General features: G+C 38.6%; 1 pseudogene; it reads right to left on the bottom strand.

Moving 5' to 3' along the window:
- Nucleotides 1–15,911: 15,911 nt before the first annotated feature.
- Nucleotides 15,912–26,316, bottom strand: part of LOC106006114 — a 49,418-nt pseudogene continuing 39,013 nt past the window's right edge.

Below are 26,316 nucleotides of genomic sequence, written 5' to 3'. Positions count from 1 at the left end.
AAGGAAAAGAGAGACAAAACAAGAAACAGACTCTTAATTATAGGTGGCTACCAGAGAGGAGGTCAGTGAGGGGTGTGTGTGTGAAATAAGTGAAGAGGATTAAAGAGTGCACTTATCATGATGAGCACCAAGTAATGTACAGAATTGTTGAATCACTATATTGTACACCTGAAACTAATAAAATACTCTGTGTTAACTATACTGGAATTAAAATGAAAAATTTAACAACTTTTTTCTAAAAGAATTTGATTTTGGAAACTTGGTAAAAAATAACAAAATGTTTGGACAATTGACTAAATAGGATCATAGGTCCCTGTGAAATACTTAGTTATCTGCTTAAGTGACAAAACTTCAAAGGCGAAGGTAGAAGATTACATAGTTCTGAAAAAAGCTTAGCTCTTTTAATATTGAGAAGCCTAGGTGTACTTCAATGTAATCAAAAACCAGATGAAAACAACATAGAACACAGGAAATAATTTTGATAAAATATAAATTCTTCATTCTAGGCCATACCCAAAAGGTAAGGAAAGACCCTTTACAATCTCTTATCAGGAGCAAACCAATAATCTAAGTTCCAGTTTTATTATAAGTACATTATTGATATTAAAGCTTATTTTTAAAGCCCTTATATCAAATTAATTTAATCTTATCCTTCTTGATCACACATAAAATTCCTTTTCCAATATTCCTTTTTTGTAAGCCCACAACTTTCTATGTCTGTTCTAGTTTGTCCCTAGTTCTCTTTCCCATTCAGAGATAATCAGTTTGCTTTAGGACAAAAGTACTTTCTTTTCCTTCAACAAAAATGCAACTCCATTCCTTATACTTTTTCTTACTAAAAGTACACATCTTATTATCTTTGCATATAGAAATGTGTCCCTCTTTATTTCTAGCAGTTTTAATTACATATTTTAGAATTCTCAACCATAAGAAGTTTTAATTTCTAGTAAAAACTAAGAAATAAGAAATTATAAATTGCTAGTTATACCAGCATTCTTTAGATGGGCAAATTTATGAATACATTTGATACTTCCTAGAAGCACGTACCCCCTTTTAATAGTACAATCTTTCAGTGTGGCACAAGGCATGTTTACTAACAAACCCAAAACAAACATCTTTAGTTTCTTTGTAGTAAGAAGATAAAGTAGATAAACTTATACTCAGTAATTAATGTTTCAGTATTTTATCTTAGTTAAAAATGATCTATTTCATGAATTTCCATCATCTAATTTAACATAAAACTCTAAGGTTTTAAGCTGCCAAAAAGATCTGGGGAAACTATTTTGGTAGACAAAAATATTACTGAAAAGTTCATTCACAAACCTTAATCTTACTTATATCTATTTAATTCACATGTTCTTAATAATTATGTTCAGATTAGTTATGAGAAATTCATGTCTTGCTGACAAATTTTGTAACAGAGATAGTATGAATTTGATCAATAAACCCATGTAGTTGTCTATCTGCATCACACTTAATGTTGATAACTCTGAAAACATGTCTATTTTAATTAAACCAATACATTTCAAGTAGCTTTTATTTACCAAAGATTATCCTAGACCAGATGAACCTGAAAATCATTTGGTTTAGTTTCTTTACTGAGTTACATTTTTTTCAGAATTTCTATGAATATTAAATATATAAGCACTAGTTTTCTTAAACCAACTGTTTATTTTTTTTTAATATTTATTTATTGGGGCACCTGGGTGGCTCAGCTGGTTAAGCCTCTGCCTTCGGCTCAGGTCATGGTCCCAGGGTCCTGGGATCAAGCCCCACATCGGGCTCTCTGCTCAGCAGGGAGCCTGCTTCCTCCTCTCTCTCTGCCTGCTGCTCTGCCTACTTGTGATCTCTGTCTGTCAAATAAATAAATAAAATCTTTTAAAAAAATTATTTATTTATTTGAACAAGAGAGAGAGAGCTCATAAGCATGATCCATCATAAGCATGAAGGATGAGGGAGAGGGAAAGAGAATCTTAAGCAGACTCCAGGCTGAGTGCAGAGCCCATCTCTGGGCTCAATCTCAGCGCCGTGTGGTCTGTCCCAAGCCAAAAACAAGAGTTGGACGTTTAACACATGGGCCACCCAGGCACCCCTGTCTAAGCCAAATAAAGGTCGTTCACAAATTAATTTTGGTAATACCATCTGGAGGTAGAAAATACCACACATGTACAACAGACATTTATAGATGCTCATAAATGTACAGACAGACACAAACATAGACCTCACAGCTACCAATATTTGTGGAGAAGATTTTTCATTTGCCCAATTTCTAAATACTATCTCTCTCTCTTTTTTTTTCTTTTCTTTTTTTTTTTTAACCCTACTAATGAGAAATCTCTCCCTAAAGTTTGCATTTCAAAGAGTGGCTGTCTGGTCCTAGAGAAGAGTGTAGAAAATCTATATCACCCAAGGCACAGAGAAAGCATCCAAGTTTTCTCTGGAGGTGGAATTTTGGGGGCACATTTGCATATTATGGGAGGTCTAGGGTAATTTATATAATTCCTTCTTTTTTTGAAGTGCAGGAAAATTCCATTTCCAATGTCCCAGTATCTGCAAGTGTTTTGAGATGAATACAAGAGGTCTGGGAATTGGTAAAGAGCTTCTAAGAGTCACATTTCTGGTTTTGGATAGAGCTTCAAGACAAAAACAGTTGTTTCCAATACTCCTAAAAAAAAAACTTAAAAGCCTGGATATCAAGGGACTGACCTATCTTTCCAGGTAAACTTGCTTCTTTACATCAAGGACATTTCCAACTAAGGTGGGAATCAAAATAATTATCATATGATCTCTCTGATATGAGGAATTTGAGAGGCAGGGTGAGGGTTTGTGGGGGGTAAGGAGGGAAAATATGAAACAAGATGGGACTGGGGAGGAAGATAAACCATAAGAGACTCTTAATGTCAGGGAACAAACTGAGGGTTGCTGGAGGGGAGACTGGGGAGTAGGGAGAGAGTGGCTGGGTGATGGATACAGGGGAGGGCATGTGGTATGGTGAGTGCTGTGAATTGTGTAAGCCTGATGATTCACAGACATGTACTCCTGGGGAAAATAATACATTATATGTTACTAAGAAAAATTATGCTTTTGTAAAAGTCTGTATAAAGTGTTTTAACAAGAGCCTTCTTTCTATGTATACAATTCAACCTTGGCTTTTATCAGCACCTGAATGCTAGCTTTCAGCTGTTCATTTTCAGGAGGGTCTAGGAGGAATTTTGACCATCTGTTTTCTCTGTGAGGTGGGTTGTGAATGGACACTAATCTTTCTAAATCCTCTCTAAATTTGGAAAGATATTCTGAAAGTGGAGGGAGAAGGGCTTTATAATTTCAAAGATATGTTGCTGTTCAGGGGTTTAGGATTGCCCCACAAAAGAGATTACATAGGAAGGTCTGAAGCTGGCTGATTTCAGAGCCCTGGAAAGTACGAGCAGTAGAAAATAGCAAAGTTAGTCCTACTGCCTGTCCTAGATGCTTCTGCTAACTTTACTTTCTGACTTTCAGCATTTACATGAGTAACCTCTATACTTTGGGCCTAGAGATTAGGCCAGAGTGCTCCTTAAAATTCTTGTAAGGAAGGGGAAGTTAAAAATGGGCAGATGGAGTCAGGTTTTGGGGAAGAGAATTTACATTGGATGTGAATATTAATTTTTGTCTTAAGTCTAATTTCTGTTCCTTCGTCTTGTGAAGGAAGTCTTTAAGCCTATTATACCTTTGTGTCCACTTTTTAATTTGGTCATTCCATGGGTATCAATAAGCTATTATTTAGGAACAGAGCTCTCTTTTTTAAAAAATTCAAATATAGAAGTTTGCCTAATTCAACAGATGCATCATCTGGCCCTTGATAAATAGGTACTATTAATCTTAATAGCACCTCCAACGGATAAGACTTTTATGGCTTAACTAAAATGAAAAAGTCATTCCACAAGACTGCGAAAAAAAAAAAAATGTGGACCTCACAAGATCCCAGAAAGCTTGCTCCCAAAGGCAGTCTAAGACTGCAAAGGCCTTCATTTTTACAGATGCTAAGAATGTTATGGTGAAAGTAGTATTTCCCGTTTCCCACAAGAGCATGAGATCCCTCCTGACACAGACTCAGTAATTTGTGATAGCAGGCAGATGCTACTGTAATGGGACTTTTTCCTAGCACTAAAAAGACAACAGAGGTGAGATGACAAAAGCCCCTTATGGACCAGGAGGTCCTGTCACGAACTCCGCTGAGAGCTAGCACGTTTGGACAAAGAGAACCCTGCTTGTGACTTTGTGTCTCAGAATTCCTGTCTATTCAACTGGCCAGCAAAATGCACCCCAGTAGGGTTCACTTTTGGGTTGAGAGACCAGACAGAATACTCTCAGTGGCCCCAAAGTCACAGCCACACTCTCAGGACACAGAATAAGCTAACAAATGACACAATAGACAGAGACAAAGAAAAATATAGTGACTATCCCTGGGATGGAAAGGATCAATAACAAGAGTATTCATTAGCAGTGTAGAGGCCACTCTAAGGAAATAGGCTTGAGTAATACAAACCTGAGAGAGGTAAAAGGGCCCACAGTGACCACCAGGCTGAATGCAAACAGGCTCATTAATTAGGCAACCTACCTCAAAATACCTGTACGTCCTAGCTGACCAATAGGCTACTTGCAACCGGGCACAGTCACCAAATAAGGAAAATTCCGTATGTTCCCATACCTCCTCACCTCCCCCCTTTAATTGCTGCCTCCCATCACTGTCTCCTGGCAGACAGTCTCTCCTTTGCTGTCCAGCCCACCGCTCCCTTGCAGTGTATCAATCAACTTCGATCTCCTTTGTTCTGCATTGGGTGAGTTCTTTCACCGGTCACCCACACTCAATTCTTTCACACGGTCACTATATCAAAGAAACTGGTTCCACAAATACTTTTTGTGCTAATCTATACTCAGAAAAGGAAATGTTCCCTCCCCACTCTTGCTTTCATCAGACTCTACAGGTGGAGAACTGGGAGCCAGACATGGTAAGAATTCCTACCTTCTGCGGGTTCCTGTCAAAGATCCCAGGAACTCAGGTGGAGCAGCTCAGTGCAAGCAAAATCAAGTCCGTGAAGTTTGTCCTTCCTGGTAGCCATCTGCAGGCGTGGAAGAGCTTTCCCTTCCTCTTGTCTGGGTTCTTTGGCTGGAGTAGTAATTAAGTTGATGTAAGACAGATCAACAGGACAAAAACAAGTAAAATTCAATAATATGTATACCTTCTGTATACATGGGAGAGACCCAGGAAAACTGAGTAACTCTCCCAAATGGCCAAAGTCATCACTGTAAACACCATCCTCAGCTAACAACAAAAGATGTTGGGGATAGGGAGTTGGTTGTGGGAGGTCACCAGGAAAAGCATAGTAAATAAGAGTAAGGTTGTAATGCAGAATTAACTGCAGGCCTTCTCATTTGGTAACAGTTTGTGGAGGTTAAGAAACCATACAGTTTCCTCCTTTTCCTGATATAGCCAGGAAGACTCCTTTACAAAAGGAGATTTTTCTTATAAATGTACCTGTCTCTTACGAAAAGATTACTTGCCCTGAGTTTCCAGAGTTTCTTGTGCCTGCAGTTTCTTAAAAATAGCCAACTTAGGGGCACCCGGGTGGCTCAGTGGGTTAAGCGTCCAGCTCTTGACTTCACCAGATCCCAGCTCAGGTCATGATCTCAGGGTCCTGGGATTGAGCCCTGCACGGATCTCCAAACTCAACAGGGAGTCTGCTTGAGATTCTCTCTCTTCCTTTCCCTCTGCACTTCCCTCTGCTTGAGTACTCTCTCTGTCTCTCTCTCAAATAAACTAATAAAATCTTTTAAAAAACCAATAACCAGCTTAAAATAATGAATATGCCAAAGAGACATATTTTCAGGTGGCGTATTTTTCTTCCTTTCTATAAATGTAAATATAAAAATAAATAAACAAACGTGTGTGTGTGTGTGTGTGTGTGTGTGTGTGTGTGTGTGTACTGGACGTACAAATACACGGAGTGAGATGAAGATACTAATAGTCCACTACAAAGTCATAAGGATTATTTTAAATGAGAAACACTTGAGCTACAAAAGGTGCCCAAACACATCTTATCTGAAATTTTTTTATCCAACTAAAGCAGAGGACGCAGAATATCCAGTTGTCATTAACCTCCTCCCTTTGAGGAATTTTCCTATTTGTGAGTAAACAGACGCTTAGCACCAGTGATTGAGAATCAAGCTGCCATAAATTGCCGGCCAAGGGAGTTTCCAGCCAGGAAGGAGATGGCTTATTACATCAGGAATCTTGCGTACATTCCCATTGTGGCTCTTACCTAGCCGCACTCTTTTCCCCCCTACTAAGGGCTATGTAAACTATTCTGAGAGCTCCCACCTCTATGTAAGTAAATCTTGTCTTTTCTCTTGTGAATCTGGCTATTGTCAGTTAATTCACAGGTCCCCACGACCCCATCTGACCTAAGTTGGTAGAGAAAAAGTTTTCCCCCCAACATAAAGCAAATGATAGAGCAAATGTGACAAGATGTTAATAAGTGAGTTTAGGTGAAGGCTATCTGGGTGTTCTTTGTACCATTCTTGCAAATTTCTGGAAGTTTGAAATTATATCCAAACAGAATATGAGGAAAACACAAAATAAACAAAAAACAGAGCTACTCGATGAAATGTTATCTGTAACAAAAAAGAGTAAATTTATTAAATAAATTTTTATGTATCCATTTGATGTTATCATATAGCTGATGTTTAAAAAAATGTTCCATAACATGGAAGATGTTACACAGATGCTCCTTTTTAAAAAAGACTAGAGGGGTGCCTGCTGGATCCATCAGCGGAGCATGGAACTCTTGATCTTGGGGTCATGAGTTTGAGCCCCACGTTGGGTGTAGAACTTACTTAAAACAAAAACAAAAGAGTAGAAATCAAAACAATCCATGCAGGATCATCCCAATTAGGTGAAACATTAGTTTATGTGTTTGTCTCAAATGTCAACTTAGGTAAGAAGATACTGTGTGTTGGGGTGGGAGTGGGTGTGCAGGAGGGGTTACTATTTTTCTCCTTGTCTTCTTTGGCTCCAAACTTTTACTTTTGATAAATTATTTGTGTATGGATGCCATATCTCCTCTTTGAGCCTGGTCCCCAATATAAGTGACATCTCCTTTTTAAAAATTTCCTTTTAAAGCATAAAATAAGACATTTTCATGTGTTAAGGAAATAAAGTCCTATGAACAGAGACCCCTCCACATCAATGCAGAAAAGAAAGAAATTGATTTAGTACTTGTGATACTGTGATTTAGAAATATTTATTTGGTCATTTAGATATTTATTATAAGATATTTATATATTTCTCATATACATTTGGTCTCTGTCCACTGTTCCTGGCCAGCTCCCCAAACCTTTGGAATTTTCTAAGTGTGGAGAGTGATCTAGGTGTCTTTGTTATGTTAATGAAGTAACTTTCAGAAAGTACTTAAAATAGGGACCTGTGGCCAGTGGAGCCAAGGATATGATTACAGATTCGGAACTTTCAGTCCTACCCCAACTACCTCCTCTAGGGAGGGAAAAGGGGACAGGGACTGGAAGTTGAATCAGTCACCAATAGCTGATGATTCAATTAATCATGCCTGTCTAATAAAGTCCCCATTAAAACTCAAAAGGATGGGGTTTGAAGAGTTTCCAGGTTGGTGAACATGTGGAGATTGGAGAAAGGTTCATGCTTGATGAAGGCATGAAACCCCAACCTCTTTCCCCACATCTTAAGCAGAAGAAAGAATAATTAAACCCCTCTTACCTACTCGAGAGACAAATAGTTACTTAAGATAGTCTGCTAGGTTAACTGCAGAGCTGTGTGTGGAACTTTATTTATTTATTTATTTATTTATTTATCTGACAGACAGAGATCACAAGTAGGCAGAGAGGCAGACAGAGAGAGAAGGAAGCTGACTTCCCACTGAGCAGAGACACCCCCACAACTCAGGGCCCCATCTCAGGACCTTGGGATCACGACCCGAGCCAAAGGCAGAGGCTTTAACCCACTGAGCCACCAAGGCGCCCTGTGTGTGGAACTTTGAAAGACCTACGAAACCCAAACTTTGGAGCCATCTTTGCATGGGGAAACAGGAGATGGGGCTTATCCAGCCCTGGAGAGATTGACCTATCTTCCCAAACGTTAGACTAGGAAATCAAGGACTGTTTTGTTTCTAAAAAGACCCTTCCAAGGAAGAAGGAACAGGGAACATTTTTACTTTCCCTTTACAAGCAGAGAAAACTCATTTTTATTTACCCTCACACATGTGCAGCAGCTTTTGAGAGTTCTGGAATGAGGAGTATGAAGGATGAGACTACAAGAGACAGGCACCTGGCAAACAACAGAAAGTGGACATTTCCATGTTCTTGTTAAATTCTGTGGGCCACACCGATGCCTGGAATTTTGCCCAGAGCATCTCCATTTCCAAAGGCTCTGGCCTCCTGCCATGTTTTTATATTCCCTTTCCACACTTCCTGTTTGTCCCCTTTAGACACCTTCCTCCCCTAGATTTCCCCAGTAAACTCAATTTCCCTTGTATATATTATGCAGAGCAATTTTGTTTCCCAGCCACTAATTAGGCTCTCACAAGTCAAAGACATTTCTACTCCTAAATGCTTTAACAACAGTGAGCATTGACCCCAGATCCCACACGCTCCCTGCAGAGAAAAATGGACAGAAGCTTTACAATTTCTGTCTTTTCTCTTCTTCCCTTCTCACCAGTGTTTGAAGGAAGAGAGAAGTAGATACACTGTTAAACTGCTAATAGGAATTATGCTATTATTGGGGCCAAGGGCAGTTTGTCCCAAGACAGGACACCTTGGATGTAGATTATTTTGAATTGAAAACAATCAAGGCCTAAAAGTCTCAAAAAGAAACTCTGACCTCCCTTTCAACTGCCTGGAAAGAATACATAGAGGACTACCTATAGATATATAGTTAATCTATATCTAAAATATAGAGGACTATATTTTAAAAAACATTTTATATATATATAAATAAATATTCATTTATTATATCATATAAATTATATATTGTATATGTATATAGTATATATATTGTATATATATAGTATATATAATTTATATGATATATTATATCGATAAATATATATATATTTATATGTCCCAGGAAGAGAGGCATCACCACAGAAAACTCTGCTATAATATAAATTAGGGATTATAGAGGAGTTTAGCAAAGTGTGTTTGTTAAAAGCCTGATGTCCTGTTATTTCTTCATGGCCCAGGAAACATTTGTTTACCATTTACGCTTTTTCATCTTTCAGTGAATTGCATTCTTTCCCTTTGAAACCCCAGATTCCTAACCCCTTCTCCATAGTTCAGAATGACATGTATACCTCATTTTGTCTGTCTCTGAAATTTCATATCTATGTGGATTCCCCTCATGTACACAATGAAATTTGATTTTCTCCTGTTAATCTGTCTCATGTTTATTTAATTCTTAGTCCAGTTAGAAGAATTTTTTTTAGAAAGATTTTATTTTAAGTAATCTCAATGTGGGACTCAAACTCACAACCCCGAGATCAAGAGTCATATGTTCCACCAACAGAGTCAGGCAGGTGCCCTTTGGTAGAAGAACAAGGGCTAGAAACCCTAACCCCTAACCGTGGAAAATTCCTTCCTCCCCAACACAATCCTTCACCTCCATACCCCCCATCAGAAAGCAAAAATGTCTATACCTTGGTTTAGTTTTAAATTATTATTTTTCTTCTTTGATTTTTGTATTTCTTTGTTCTCAGATATCTATTTTAATCATGTCTTATCTAGGAGTTGAGATGTATCTTTTATTTGCCATCAAGTGATGAGATACTACTTTTATATGAAATTAGCAAAGATTTTTGGTTTTGTGTGACCAGAGGAGTTAAAAAATATGTTGTCAATGCCTAGCTGAATAATAAATGGGACTGATAACTGTATTCAAGGCTCAATTTTAACCTAAGTTTGCACTCCTAATGCTCTTAAACTGTCTTCAAAAATCATGTATCCAAAGAGCATAGCAATAGAGCTATAAAAAGGATAAATCATGTAAAATAAGTAATAGCCACTGAGGAATGACCACATATAGATAAAGCTGTCTTTCTTGTTGTCACTAATACAAGTGCAGAATAACTGCCTGTCACATGCCAGCAAGTGCTGTCAAAAGATTAGAGAAATTATCAGAGTTTTGGAATAGATCATAGAATTTTCAAGGCGAGGGGAGGCTGGTGTGACTCATCCATGCTTCATGAAGGACTCCCAGCAAGATGTTGACCATCAATCTGTCAAAAACTTCATGCTGACTTTTAGGAGAGCTATTTATCTTCCTTCAAAATAGAATTGCAGTTAAGGAAAGCAACAAAGCCTGTGGGTTTAACCAAACAGGTAATAGAGTCAAAACCCTGAAATTCAGGAGCACATGGTCCAAACATTACCTTATCTCCATGATCTGCAGAAAATCTGTACAGTGAAAATGTGGGAAAGTCCTGGACTCAGATATCAATTATAATACTGAAGAGAAAAGAGGTAATTATGCAGATGAATTGTATTAGTTCCTCAGGCTGCCACAACAAACCAAACACAAAAGTACAAAGGTCTAACTTTTTCTTTTGGTCTTTATTTCCTTATAAAGGCTTCCATGGCACATAAAACTTACATTAAATAGATTTGTATGCCTTTCTCCTGTTCAAAAAAAGAAAAAAGAAAAAAAAATGTTTCCAGGACACCCGAGTGGCTCATTCAGTTAAGCAACTGACTTTTGATTTCAGCTCAGGTCATGTTCTCGGGGTCAAGAGATTGAGCCCTGTGGGATTCTGTGCTCAGCAGGTGGTCTCCTTGGGATTCTCTTCCTCTCTCTCTCCCTTTTTCCCTCCCCCTGCTCGTGTGTGCTCTCTCTCTTTCTAAAATAAATAAGTAAATCTTTAAGAATGAGATAAAAACTAAAAAATAAGAAAAAAGTTTCCTAGTCCAATCCAATAGAACTGAATTGCTTCTGTTGCTCTAACTAGGCTTTATCAATTTCATCAATGTATAGACCCTCTACATTATCTACCTGCTTTTCAACCCTCTTCATCCTTTCTAGAAAGTCTTTTCCTATGAAAAAAAAAACTGAAAATGGCAAATTATCACTGCCTAAGTCTGTGGCATTTAGGACAGGAGCATGTAACCTCATTCTGTTCCCATTCCTCTGTAAAGTACCAATTTCTGTTATTTTAGTGGACAGCTTACTTGGGTGGAACCAAACTTCAAATTTTGTCTTTCCCACAGTAGGTGTACATTTGAAATGATTTTTCAGTTATTTTAGCATTACTGGGCTGCTAAGAGATTTCCCCATATATGCATGGTTTAGGGCCCAACCAGAAATTTGGGCAGAGCTCATATGCAGTCAATTCTCTTCCACTTGGATTGACTTCACTAATTTAGGGTCTTGCTCAACATTTTATCACTAATAGCAGTCTGGGAAAGTATAACCACTTAATAAGTTCTTAAAAGAAACTTTATACAATGAGTAATGTCTACCATTAATGAAGCCATTCTCTTTGCTATTTAATTGGGAAAGTTTAGTTTCCAGATCGAAATTTAGGAAGCAATAAATCTTACCCAACAGTTCTATCAGAAAAACAAAGTGGGGCGCCTGGGTGGCTCAGTTGGTTGGACGACTGCCTTTGGCTCAGGTCAGGATCCTGGAGTCCCGGGATCGAGTCCCACATCGGGCTCCCAGCTCCATGGGGAGTCTGCTTCTCCCTCTGACATTCTCCTCGCTCATGTTCTCTCTCACTGTCTCTCTCTCTCAAATAAATAAATAAAATCTTTAAAAAAAAAAAACAAAAAACAAAAAACAAAGTGTTCTGTATTATTCTTTTCAATAGCCAGAAATCAAGAGGTCCAAAATAGTAGCTATATGAAGAACAATACACACCATAGAAATAGCAGAATGGGAACCACCCTGAAAGAGACTAAAGATGTCATCTTCTCTCATTTTCCAACACTTCAAAAGGTAGCTCCTGCCATGTAATTATGCATTAATGATATTCCTGAGACTATGACAATAGAGTCACATTTTACATGAGCTGTCATGCTGAATAAAGTAACAAACATTGTGAGGGTGAAAAGAGTAAAGGTCAAAAGCAGAGCACATTTATTTTGGATCCTGCAGGTTACTGACATACCTGAGGTGATGGTGATAGAACCCCGGCTTTCCTGGCCCTTATGATGACGAATCAGTGCTAACCAACTGACAGGTGACCTTTTCTACACTGGCTTCCCTTTATTGTTTTTGTAGCTGGTTCAACGGCAGTGTTGTAACATAGGCCACTGTGAATCCACAGAAAGTGCTCATAGGTATGGGGGAAATGTCTTTTTGGAAATTTAAACTAGTTTGTCTATCTAAATGAGAATGCTTGATGAGAAGACTAAACACTATATTTGTCTGATAATGCAGTGTCAGAGCTGACCTCTTTATAGAAATCATGCCTTATTTATCCAACACCTGGAATATGCAAAACACAAGCTTCTGAGACTTTCTTTTAGTACATATAGGTTTTGTTCACAAAATAATAACTTTGCAGTCTATACACTCAGCTTCTCTCTCATCCCTTAGTATTCGGGAAACGACTGTAGTTCACAGATATATTTTATTCAATTTGCACATGTCTAAGATAAATGAAACAATATTTTAAAATATGGAGAGTTTTCTCTGAAAAAAAATTTAAAAACACATAAATTCAAACCCATATTTCCATCTTCTCTTGAAACTAGAAGAAACTGGCAACCCAGCATTCAGATTTCTGCATGGGAACACTAAGGTGAGCTGAGTATTTGCAGTTCCTGGAGGACCTGAGCTCCCCATTTGGTTCACCCCATTCATTTTCCTGACCTGCTCAGCCCCTACAGGAATTGAGTTTGAGATTTAGGCCTTCAGCAATTAAAATACTGTCTTGTAAACATTCTTCACCAGTGGATCTAAAGATGAGGTTGTTATTGATAAAGCCCAGTAGTCTCTGAGAAACGGTCCCAAATATAGGAGCTTAGAGAGTCACCACTCTTTAATCAAACCCCTACAGGGGCGCCTGGGTGGCTCAATGGGTTAAGCCTCTGCCTTCGGCTCAGGTCATGATCTCAGGGTCCTGGGATCCAGCCCCACAACGACCCCCACAACGAGCCCCACATTGAGCCCCTCGTTGGGCTCTCTGCTCAGCAGGGAGCCTGCTTCCCCCCCCCCTCTCTCTGCCTTCTTCTCTGTCTACCTGTGATCTCTTTCTGTCAAATAAATTAATAAAAATCTTTAAAAAAAAAATTAAACCCCTACAGAGAATATGTACACTTTGCCAAAGTGACTTTCCAGCATACCAGTCAAAAACTAATTTTTAAAAAAAATCATCTATACAGGTTTTTAGAGAACAGTTGAATACTTTTTAAATGTAATTTATTTTTATTGTAAGATTCAGGAATTCGCTATTTTTGCCAGTCATACATTTCCAAGTATCCGTACCCTCTAATTTAAGAGTGGTAAAAGAATTTGGAGAAACTTTAAACAAGAACTGAAGGTTATCAGAACATCAAAAAATTGACCTTGTCAAGAGAATAGGTACAATCTATTTGAAAGAAACAAATTCCTGACCAAAGTTCTGACAGACCAACTTAATGAAGATCATCTATATTATTCACTGGCTCTCATTTACTCATCAAGACAATCTTCTGATATAGATTGTATTTGTCATCTATGACCACATAAAAAATTACCCCCAAACTTAGAAGCTTAAAACAACAAACATTTACATTTGGCTAACTCTAAATAAGACTTGGGAAAATGTATCGTTGCCAAACTAAAATAAGGATATGAACATTCCCTTCCATTTGTTCAGATGGTGGCTTGTGCAAACATCCTCCTTGAGACACACACCCATGAAAAAAAGACAAGTAAGAAAAGTTTTCAAAATGTAACATTACACCACAATGAGGAGTGCCTCCCCCGCCCACCGGCAAACCTGTTCTCCAAATGCACCTCAGCTCGTTGGTAGATGAGAGCTTCACTGCTCCCTTTGATTTCTTTCTTTTCCTTGCTTTATTTTTTTTCTCTATTTCCCCCATCCCCTCTTCAAACCAAGCTAATTTTAAAATATTGCTTGAATTTTATGAACACAATTTTGCTCTTGGGATATTGATATTCTATGTGAATTAAGAAAATAAAATGTATCCCATTTTTATAGGCACATTTTGGAGGAAATGAAAACCACGCTATAACAACACACACACACACACACACACACACACACCCTGATAAATTGCTATTACAGGCTTTTCTATAATGCAAATTAAATAGTTGACTGCAGTACACATCTGCTAACTCAAATTAAAATGAACGAGGAATGAAATTAGAATTGCTTTTTCCATCTAACCATAAAGAAGATGAAACATGAGCTAGATATTCTCAATGTTTTAAGGCATTGCCTATTAGTAAGCTTAGTACAGTAAATTGAAGCAATAACTAAGCAGTATCCTGAGGACGTGAAAGAGTTAATGACTGTGGCTGCCTAAGTGCTTAATTAACAGCTGGGCCAAGTTGCCAGGCAACACTAATTCAGTAATAACAACAACAGGTACAGAGTTGTTCTCAATCTCAGACAAACGTTGGTCATAGTCCTTTTTTCTGGAGCTGAACTATTTTATGCATTCTTGCTTTAATTACCTGTTATCAAATTTATTATCTCACTATGCATTTACTATACAGTAAACAGTGGATAACTGTAGAAGGCACACAATAATTTTTAGACACCTCTCATTCTCAAAACTTTAAAATGGTAATCTGAATGCCTGGACAAAAGAGACAAAAGGTAATGCCCATTTCTCTGTGGAGAACAGCCCATTGCCAGTGTCTCTCTCCCCTTCTGTGGTTCGCCCCACGGGCTGATATAATTACCATTGAAGATGTTAAGATTTGCTTGATCTTGGTGACTTGACTTTTCTCTTAAACTTTTTTTCCTCATCAAAGAAGATAGAGTATCCTGGTCTTTTCAGTAGCACATGCGTCAAAATTGGAGCAAATCTCAAAAAACGGGATTAGCATGACCCCAACTCAAAATGACATGAAAACTATTAAAGTACTCCACACTTTTTACATTGCTCAAAAATTAAATGAATGGTTTGTAACAGTAGGAGTTATTTTCACTTGTGTGTAACAGGAAACTAAAGAATGTTTGAACAAATCATGGTGCGATTCTTTTTTTGATTCTTCAAAAGAGCTATCAAAGATCCAGCTAGCTTTCAGCTCTAGCAACTGTAGGGTATAGCTCTCATACCAAGAGGGCTCTTCTCCTTCCATCTTGCATCTATATTCTAGAAAGAAATAATGAGGAGGAAAAAGACAAAAGACATGCGCCAGCTTAGTCAGACTCCTTTCAGAGAGCCTGCCTAACTATCCCACATGGTAGACTTACACACTATCTCCTTGGCCAGAACTGTGCCCTGTGTCACCCATCCACCCCTCACTTCAAGAAAGCCCAGTAAGTCAAGTATTTATGCTGTATCTATTGCCATCAAAACTAAAATGGAGTTCTGTTACTGAGGAAGAAGAGAGAAACTTGTATCAGGCAGGCAACTGCCATTGTCTGCTAGAGGACATGAAAGAAAGATCACAGTGGATGCAGAGGAGATGGGCAAAGAAATTAAAACAGTTGCAGAGACCAAAATAAAATGAAGAACAAACAAGACTCGTCCAACAATTAATGCTTCTGTGGGGAGCTTGCGGTAGCAGTTAGTACATATTTAGTGCTTACCACACTCTAGGTAACTCTAGGTGTTACTGTAGGTAATTACTACAGATGCTTTCCATATAGTAACTCATTTAATTTTCACAACAATCCTTTGGGATAGATATTCACTGTTTGTTTACTGAAACTGCTTATTTTCCTTCAACCTTATCTCCATTTTCTTCGCCTTTTGTGGAAGAACAGCTTGAGCCCTCTGAGTGGTTGTTTCTACTCATTCAGTGGCCTGAGCAGTGGGTGTGGCAGACCAGTCTTCAGTGGCGGACTGGGCACTCCACTCTTCATAGGGAACTGCTGAATGGGCACAGAGGACACGGGCATGACTTTGAACGAGTCTGCAACTTCAGACTGAGTAGCAGTGAACTCAGGACCTGGAGCAGCGCATTCACCAGGAAATTCCTCCTTGGTCACAGCCTTTGCGGCAACAGCCTGCTCTTCATTTTCAGTCTCTTTGGGCTCTCTGTAGAAGGAGAGCTCAGGGGTGGCCTCCCATGAGAGGGTTCAGGGAAGCCTGGGCCATGCATGCACAGAACTTCCCAGGCCAACATCCACCGCCTAAGACCCACTATGTCAGCTCCTCTGCTGTTGTGTGGGATGGCCACGTCCACTCAGCACAGAGGAGGGTCTGGGTCACACAGAACGATGGCTGGCAGGTTACCCTTAGATATCTCTGTGAGAAGCTGGTGCTCGGCCCTGGGGTCCGCAACCACCAGGAGACACAAGGGCCCTGCCTGGACCTGGTTAGCGAAGGTTCCAGGAATGAGGCAGCCACAATCAGAGCTGCTCTAGTGGCAGCAGAGCCCACGGGCCACTCTTCCTGGATGATATGACACTGACATGATTTTGGTGGCAACAATGGCGTAAGCTGCTGTCAGAAGCTTCTCCCAGGTTCTCTTCAGCTTTATGAGTAGACGCCATACTTTTTCTTTTGTAGATATACTGTTCCATTTGGAAGCCAAGGTTGGTGCCACCTAAATGGGTTCTTGCGGCAAGCAATTTGAGGACATCTTTCATTTGCAAAATTTCGGGGCTCTGGACACTGTAAAAGTTTCTCTTTCGGTTACAATAAGAGCACAGAACCAAGCCCTGTGATTCCCTCCCTGTAGTGGGAAAACGTGCTTATCACCATTTTAAAGATGAGAAAATAGAGGCACAAAAGAAGCCATTTGCTCATGATAAATAGAAAATAAGCTGAAAAGCCAAGTCTCGAATGTAGGTGTTAGAATCTACAGTCTTAACACCTATGCTCCAATGCCTTCCATTAGGGTGACCAAGGTAATTGGGTTTAGCACAGATAGTCCTGAGTTCCAGTACACCCCTCAGTCCCACACACACTGGGATGGTTGTTTTCCCCATCTCCCAGAGTTAATCCTGTTATCTTTCACAGCAGAAACATTTTCAATGCTAAAATCAATACATAATTTTAAAGAACAATAAAAATATAATGACTACAAATCCTTAATGGTTTTAATAATCTTTTGTCTTAATCTTAGAAGATAGGAGACACAATATGTCTAAACGGTGGAGAAATGTTCCTCCAAATTTGACAATTCTCTTTCATTTCATTTATTTTTCCTTCTTACATAAATGTTAATTTTCTTATAGTCACAGAAAAGGTAACTTAGAAGTTACTTTGGTTTTAAAGTTGAATAACCAATTTCTTAATTTACAGATTCTAATTTCATTCTTCCTTAAACATTTAACTTCAGTTTACAAGTCTCATTATTCCATTATAAGTCCAGCAAGTTTAAACTGTCACTTTTAATGCCTTCAATTAATGTTTGGTTACATTCTCAAATGCAGCTAATTAAACTCTTTCAAATGTTTTAAACAGGGTGTATAAATTTAATATATTGACTTTCTTTTAAGTCCTTCAATTTTCTAAATGACAAAACTTTGCAAGTAATTAAATGATTCTTATGAACTAAATTAAATTTTAAAATATGGTGAAACTTAAGGTCCACTAAATGTTCTAATACTATATATAAATTCTACCTAAATTCATTAATCTAAGTCAATTACTCAATTCTACATTTTAAATTGGAATCATATGTCTATGTTAATCTAATAAGTATAATTCTTGTTAGTATTAAGTAAGGCTAAATACAGATTTCTTAGCAAAAGAAAATATTAATATGACAGATTTCAGTCTCAACTATTTCTATTATTCATTCTATAGCTTTTATGGGTATTAAAATGATAACTGGTTTAAATTTTGGATATTTCTGTCTGGCTTTCTATAACAATTATAGTCATAACTATTAAAGGCATTCTACTAGGTCCTCTGTTTAATTCAGCCAAAGCTAAACACTTCTTTTAAAAAGATATTTTATTATTCATTAGCGAGAGAGCTTGAGCAAGAGCATGACTAGGGGAAGGGTCAGAGGGAGAGTGAGAAGCAGACTTCCCATTGAGCAGGGATCCCGATGTGGGGCTCCATCCCAGGACCCTGGGATCGTGACCTGGGCTGAAGGCAGACACTGGCTGACTGAGCCCTCCAGGTGCTCCCAAATTCAACATTTTTTAATAGCTTCTGATTTTGTAAGTTTCTCTCTCTCATTCTCCCCTGTGGGTAGGTGTGTGTATTTGCATGTCTTTGTGATTGTGTGTTTGTGTGTGGTCCTGTGTGTATGTGTATTTGTGTCTATATTTGTGTGTATTTGTATGCATGTGCATGGGTATGAATGTATATACACATGTACATGGAGGTGGTAGTGGAAAAGAACGACTCCCAGTATTTTAAGAGAGAGCTAATAAGAATACTCACCAATAATAATGATACCAGCGATTTTAAAATAGTCAGATTTAAGGACATTTGCTGCTTTTTACTTAAATTTTTTTCCAATTGCTTGAATAAACAAATGCCACCTTTAAAAGAAAAAGAAAAAAAAATTTTTTAAGATTTTATCTTTTTCTTTTTCTTTTTTAGATAAAGAGAGAGAGAGACTACGTGCACCCAAGCAGGGGAGGGGCAGATGGAAAGGGAAAGAGAGAGACTCTTAAGCAGGCTCTACCCTCAGCACAGAGCCTTTTGTGAGGCTTGATCTCACAACCCTTAGATCAGTCCTGAGCCAAAATCAAGTCGGATACTTAACCCACTGATTGTGAGATCAGTCCTGAGCCAAAATCAAGTCAGATACTTAACCCACTGAGCCATACAGGCACCTCAGGATTTTATTTTTAAATAAATTTGAAACCCAGTGTGAGGTTTGAACTCACTATCCTGAGATCAAGAGTTCCATTCTCTATTGACTGAGTGAGTCAGACACCCTGTCTTTTCTTTAAATATTTTTTAAAAGGATAACTCCTTTTGTATTGACATGGAAAGATATCTAGACCATATTCTTAAGTCAAAAAACTGGGTTCAGAATAATATGTGTAGTATTATCCCATTTTTGGGAAAAAAAAACTGGAATAAAAATTTAATGTGGTATGCATATCAATGGGTCTCAAAAAATACACAGTATCTCTGGAATGAGCCTGGAATTGGGGTCTGGAAGTATGTGATATGTAGCTGCCTAGAACACTAGAACAGGAACATTAACCTAAACAAAAAGGGAGTTTACTTCAGTTATGAAATCCTGGCTCTAGGCTCTTTCCTGGTTTGGTCCTACCATCTTTCAAGTGTATCTCCCATATTCACAGTCACAAGATTATTGCTGTGCCTCTAGGCATTAACTCCAAATTCCAGTCATGAAGAAGATAAAGAGAAAAAAAATGTATGCCAGATGACTTTATGTCTCTCATGGAAAAAACCAATCTCCCTGAAGTCATGTCCAGTTAGCTTGCATCTCATTGGCTGACTGGGCCGTATGACCACACAGCTGCAGGAAACCTACAAGGCATAGCTTGTCCGTGGGCACATCAATACTCTGAACATAACAGAATCATTTAACATTAATGGAGAAAAGATAGTTTATCTATATTCTCCTGCACTATTTCCATTGTTATGATAAGAATCTAGTTATGGAGGGTATGTGTGGATTTTTAATTTATAAAGAATTTATGTAGACAATGAGTGGAGGAAGGGCATTCCAGATAGAGAAAATCATCTGATTTAAAATATCTAAATATGTGGAAAATATTTCTAGTATAATCGTATGTGATTGTATATACTTTCATTAAAAAGATGAATTGCTAAAATGATCAAAACCGTTATAATGAATTTCTTATGCAACATAATGCACTGTGTTAAAAATACAACACTTAGAGTAATCTAAAAGCTGGAACATGGAAAATGCTTCGTGTAGGTTAAACACTGGTTTGATTGTTATGATGGTGTTCATTCACACTCAGGCAGTTGGGAAGCTAGCTGGAGAGAATCATGCAGCAGTCCAAGTGAAAAAAAAAATCCATATTTGCATTTCATCACTTCATTTTCAAAATACTTAAAAAAAAACATTTATTTTTAAATCCAAATCAAAGCATGGAAACAGCAAAAACTTACCCTCAATTAGTCTACAACATTTTTTATTGTATTTTTTTAAGTGAACATTTTTAAAGTTTTATTTATTTATTTTAAGTAATCACTACAGCAAATGTAGGGTCGAACTCACGACCCCGAGGTCAAGAGTCACAGGCTCTTCCAACCAAGCCAGCCAGGTGCCCTATGACGGTTTTTAAATTGAAAAGATTTTTGCCCTCCCATTCCTTATCCTTCTGTGTACATGTTTTACCTATCTGTAATTTCAAACGACTTCTACTTTGTAAACTGGAAACAAACTATTACAGAGAAGAATGAATGCAAATGTTTTTCTGATTTGCATAAACAAATAAAGAGATACAAAGCAAGTGAGGTCTGAAAGAGTAAATAGTGCAGTATGTTCTCTCCTCTGTACTTTGTTTTCCAAAATTCCGTGTTTGAGAGTAGATGACAGGGGTGCTCAATCAGCAGCACATATGCTAAAATTGGTGAGAGAAGAGGTGACAGGTTTTTTGGATTTTTAAAAACTATTGTCTTTTTGAGAAAGAGTGCTACCCACATGTTGGAAGGGGAGGTTGCGGAAGGTGAATCTCTGGAAATAGATTGCGTGCTCTGGTGGGAGGAAGCAGCTGCCTGAGGAGGAACAGGAGCAGCTCGGGGTGAGCCTCCCAGCCCAGAGCTAACAGGATTAAGAGGCATTGAGGGTATGAAGGATGAGTCAGAAGCCTGGGGTGGGGGAAATTCAGAGGATGTGGGAACAAGGCAAGTTCCTTATCTCGACTCTTGACTTGTGGAGGGAAGTAGTTCCCTCTGACCCTTGTGTGTTTGGCAAAAAGTAATGAATTCTAAAGAATAGCACAAAGTAAGTAAGGAGATGGACAGGGAAGAGGTCCCATGATTGCAATAAAACTTTTACAGGTCTAAAAGTAAAAATTAAATTAAATTAAATTAAAGTTAAATTAAATTAAATTAAGTGGCTTTGCAAAAGCCTCCCCAAAAATGTTAGTCCTTCTGTCCCACTGGCTTTGTAGGCCCCTTTGTGCCTCTACTGTGTTTTACGTTTGTTAAGTGTTCACTAAGAACATAGTACATGACAGAGGACTGGACTGATGGTCATTGACTGATCATCCTAGAAGATAACATTTATACCAGATGCCTTTCAGATTTATAATCCTGGCTTTTTCGATATCGTAATCTTTTCCCAGCATTTCCTGAGCTGATTTCTCTGTCTTTACTATCTTCCAGAGAACAGGGACCTGCCTGCTTTATGGAGCTCTCTAACCTGTAGCCTATGGGCTCTCTTTCCATATCAGCATTTTAATTCAGGACTTAAGATCTTTCTGTCACTTGCTGGTGGTTGCACAGCACCTGCCACCAACACTATCACTCATTGTGCTGCTCCTTGTCCCCCACTGAGACACCTCATCACATCAGACTCAGACAAAGCAGAGGACTCCATCTGAACCACTGGCCTGTGGGCCAGCTGTCCTTTGGTGCTGACAGATAGCTTTCTATACAGTGGGGAAAAGATGGTCTCTTCAAGAAATGCTGCTGGTGAGACAGAGAAACCAAAGGGACCTCATGAGAAAAAGGGTGGTTCTTTTTCCTTTACGTCTTTTCTGGCTTCCGGTTTGCTACGGTCTGCACCCCCACCCACTCTCCACATGCCTTATAATACAAATAGCTTGTGTCTTCCCTATGAGGGACAAGGAGTTAATGATTTCTCTAGACGAGATAACATTTGAGGAAGGACCAGGTGAGAATGACTGGAAGAAGCTGCCATGTGCGTATTCCAGACCATGGACATCTTGATGCCAAGGCTCCCTGGCTCCAAGCAATAACACCTGGGCCCTATCTTTGTTCTAACTGGTTCCTGGATACCTGAGAGGACATGTGCACCAGACCACCATCTTCAGTAAAAACCCCCAGACCCCAAACAAAGATGGGACTCGTGTTCCATTCCTTTCTGAGTCTCCCAGAGGGTTCATCTCAATCTGCTCTCTCTGCATCTTCAATAAACTCTGCTTTCACTTTCCCTGGCTCATGTTTGATTTCCATCCTGCATGAAGCCAAGGACCCTCTTGGCTGGTCCCATGGGACTGCCCCCCTCCCCAAAAATGGTCCTCAGACCTGGCCTGCCCGCATCACTGGAAAAATTAGATGGCTACATGCAAAAGAAAGGTGAGAAAGAAGGAAAGAAAAAGAAGGAAAGGGAGGGAGGAAGGAAGAAAGGAAGGAAAGAGGGAAGAAAGAAAAAAAGGAAGGAAGAAAGGAAGAAACTGAACGACTTCCTTACACTATACACAAAAGTAAACTCAAAATGGATTGAAAACCTAAATGTGAGACCTGAAACCATAAAATTCCTAGAAGAGAACATAGGCAGAAATGTCTCTGATATCAGCTGTGGAAACAATTTTCCTAGGTATGCCTCCTCAGACAAGGGAAACAGAAGCACAAATAAACAGCTGGCATTGCACCAAAATAAAAAACTTTTGCACAGTGAAAAAAAAAAGCATCAACAAAATGAAAAGGCAACTCAATGAATGGGAGAAGATATTTGCAAATGATATTGGTGATAAGAGGTTAATACTGAAAATATTTAAAGAAATCAGGGATTCCTGCGTGGCTCAGTCAGTTAAGTGCCTGCCTTCAGCTCAGGTCATGATCCCAGAGGGCTGGGATCCAGTCCTGAATCAGGATCCTTGCTCAGCGGGGAGCCTGCTTCACCCTCTGCCTGCCGCTGTCCCTGCTTGTGTGCTCTCTCTCTCTCTCTCTCTGTCAAATACATACATACATACATACATACATACATACATACATCTTTAAGAAGAAAAAAGAAATCATAGAAGTCAGCACACAACAAAAACCCCAGAAATAATCTGACTAAAAAGTGGGCAGAGGATCTGAATAAACATTTTTCCAAAGATATACAGATGGCCAACAGATACATGAAAAGAAGCTCCACATCACTAATTATCAGGGAAATACAAATTGAAACCATAATGAGATATCACCTTACATCTGTCAGAGTGGCTAGTATCAAACTGACAAGAAATAACAAGTATTGGCATGATGTGGAGAAAAAGTAACCTTCGTGCACTGTGGATGGGAATGCAAACTGGTACAGCCACAGTGGAAAACAGTATGGAGGTTCCTCAAAAAATTAAAAATAGACACACTGTATGATCCAGTAATTCCACTACTGGGTATTTACCCAAAGAAAATGAAAACACTAATGCAAAGAGATATATGCATCCTTATGTTTGTTGCAGCATGATTTATAATAGCCGGGATAAGCAGCCTAAGTGTCCATCAGTAGATAAATAAAGAAGATGTGATATATATACACAATAGAATGTATTGTGTACATAGGGCTGTATACTCAGCCCTAAAAGAGAAATCTTGCCATTTACAGCAACATGGATGGAACTAGAGAGTATAATACTACGTGAAATTAGTGAGGTGGAGAAAGACAAATACCATATGACTCACTCATATGTGGAAGTTAAGAAACAAATGAAAAACAGCATAGAAGAAACCAAGAAACAGATCCTTAAGTACAGAGAACTGATGGCTGCCAGAGGAGAGGTGGATGAGGGGATGGGGGAAATAGGTGAAAGAGATTAAGAGGTTCAAACATCCAGTTACAAAATAATCACAGAGATGAAAAGTGCAGCATAGGAAAGTCAATTAGATTGTCATAACATTGTTTGGTGACAGATGGTGACTACATTTACTGTGGCGAGTGCTGAGTAACACATAGAATTATTGAACCATTATATTGTGCACCTGAAACTAATATAATACTGCATGCTAGTTATACTTCAGTAAAAATAATAATGGAGGAAAAATCAACTACATAGAAACCATGCCAGATTTTACTAGGAATATTCAACATCTTGCCATCACTCCAAACTCCAGCTATTATTTATACATTCCACAGGAAAGTTACATCATCTTGTTAAATATAATGTTTGTTCATGAGCATTTTCTTCTATGGCTTTTCTCTTAATTCAGACCATTAGTACACCTCATGCAGATTCATGGAGCTGCCTACTTCCTGGAGGACAGGAGTTCCAGGCCCTACGTTACCTCCAATTTATCTACCTACCATGTTCTAAAACATTTTCACGGAGCACAGATTTGATCATGTGACTCTCCTGATCAAAAATCTTTTTTTTTTTAAGATTTTATTTATTTATTTAACAGACAAGAGATCACAAGTAGGCAGAGAGGCCAGCAGAGGGCAGGGGGGAAGCAGGCTCCCCGCTAAGCAGAGAGCCCGATTCAGGGCTCGATTCCAGGACCCTGAGATCATGACCCGAGCCGAAGGCAGAAGCTGAACCCACTGAGCCACCTAGGTGCCCTCTAATCAAAAATCTTTAATGATTTCCTGTTGCAGAAGAAAAACACCAGCAGCCTTTCAAGTCACGCTTACCTCCATAAACCCACATCAACTTGGGCTTCATTCCACACTCCTCTCAATCACTGTTCAAGGTATTATTGATATACTGAGTGTTCACCAACCATAGAAGTTTTCCTACACCCTCCTGCATCCTCCAGGAACTTTCTGAACTTCTCTTAACAATCTAACTTGCGCTAAACCAACCTGTGTCTTGGCCTCTTCTGTAAGACTGAACCCCAGGGACCAGAATTTGTATTTCTTTCATCCTCCTCACTCCTGTTTCTTCTTGGATAATTTACCTGTGTGGTATAAAAGTATAAAAGGGGCATCACCAACACGACACGACCTTTGAAGTCTTCTTCCTTTGGCAACAGTGAACTGGAGCAAAATGGATACTTAGACTATAACAATCAGATTCTCTCCTTCTGAATTTGGAAACAGAACACACACAAAATCACACACAGACTTTAGGTGGAAGGTCATGTAGACATAGAGCTTGAAACTATTAGCTGGGAGTAGCTCCTATGGGTCATGTACCAGCTGGTCAACAAGCAGACAGGAGGCTGACAGAAGGCAGAATGAAGCAGAAATATGGCAGGGGCAAAATGCCATACAGTGGGAAAAATTTTTAAAAAAAGGACACAGAAGACAGAAAAGTGTGTGTAAGTCAGGGAAATGGAAGGAAAATGTCTGGCAGCTCGCTAGTGCCAGTGAGGCCAGCCTGTCCTATTAGCAGGCTCTATGAGACTTCCCTGCATGTAAACAGGGAAGTTTACCCTTCACGTAAACAGACCTGAATTAGAACTGCTTTCCTTACAACTAAGGGATGGCTTCTTAATACAACCTAATATTTACTTTGATCATGAAATGTTTATTAAATTGAAGTGTTAGACAACATTACATTTAATAGAATTTCCTCAAGTTGAATTGACACTGGACAGCTTCAGGAATACGAGACACAGGTGGACCAATGTCCTATACATGATGGCATCTAGTTGTTTCCACTGAGCAGATCCTCCAATGTGGAGGGAAGAATGTACAACTTTCTCCACTGTTCCAAACTGTCTCATAAATTTTGCATTAAAAAATCAAGAGTCATTTCTCCAGAGCAATACACATTTATAACCTATGCTATTAAAAATGGATGATTCAATATTTTATATTTTATTCCAGATTTCAGTAATCTTGAGGTTAATTTGATATTGATTGATAGAATGAGCACTATTACTGGAAGTTACATATAAAATATTCATAAGCATAATCCTATGGACTGAATTAGTCATAGGAGATATGATTAAGACGTATAGAATCCTTGCTTTGCTGACCTTAATAAGAGGGCCAAAGTACAGCCTACATTGTAATTGGACCCTGCATTCTACTTCAGAATTGACCTATGGCAAAATTTAACCATTATTTAAACACTTCTATTCTGAGACCCCTTCCTAAATTGGAATAAATTATATACTAGTCAGTGCTAAAACAAGAAATACTTTAAAGATGAAATTTAGCTTGCATACAACTCAGAGGCTATGTTACTAAAACAAATTTTAAGAATCGATTTCATATGTTATTTTGCCTTGTAACTGTTACCTTTTGTGTGTGCAGTTAAATGCATATATAACCAGAAGTTTAAAACAATGTATAAAAAGTATACATTGTATAAAGTATAAAACAATATATATGCAGTTAAATGCATATATAACCAGAAGTATAAAACAATGTCT

Source organism: Mustela putorius, unplaced genomic scaffold (genome assembly GCF_011764305.1).
Source record: "Mustela putorius furo isolate JIRA1106 unplaced genomic scaffold, ASM1176430v1.1 tig00003834_pilon_pilon_pilon, whole genome shotgun sequence".
In the NCBI taxonomy this organism is placed as follows: domain Eukaryota; kingdom Metazoa; phylum Chordata; class Mammalia; order Carnivora; family Mustelidae; genus Mustela; species Mustela putorius.
The sequence above is the reverse complement of the archived record's forward strand: the minus strand, read 5'-3'. Positions and strand labels throughout refer to the sequence as shown.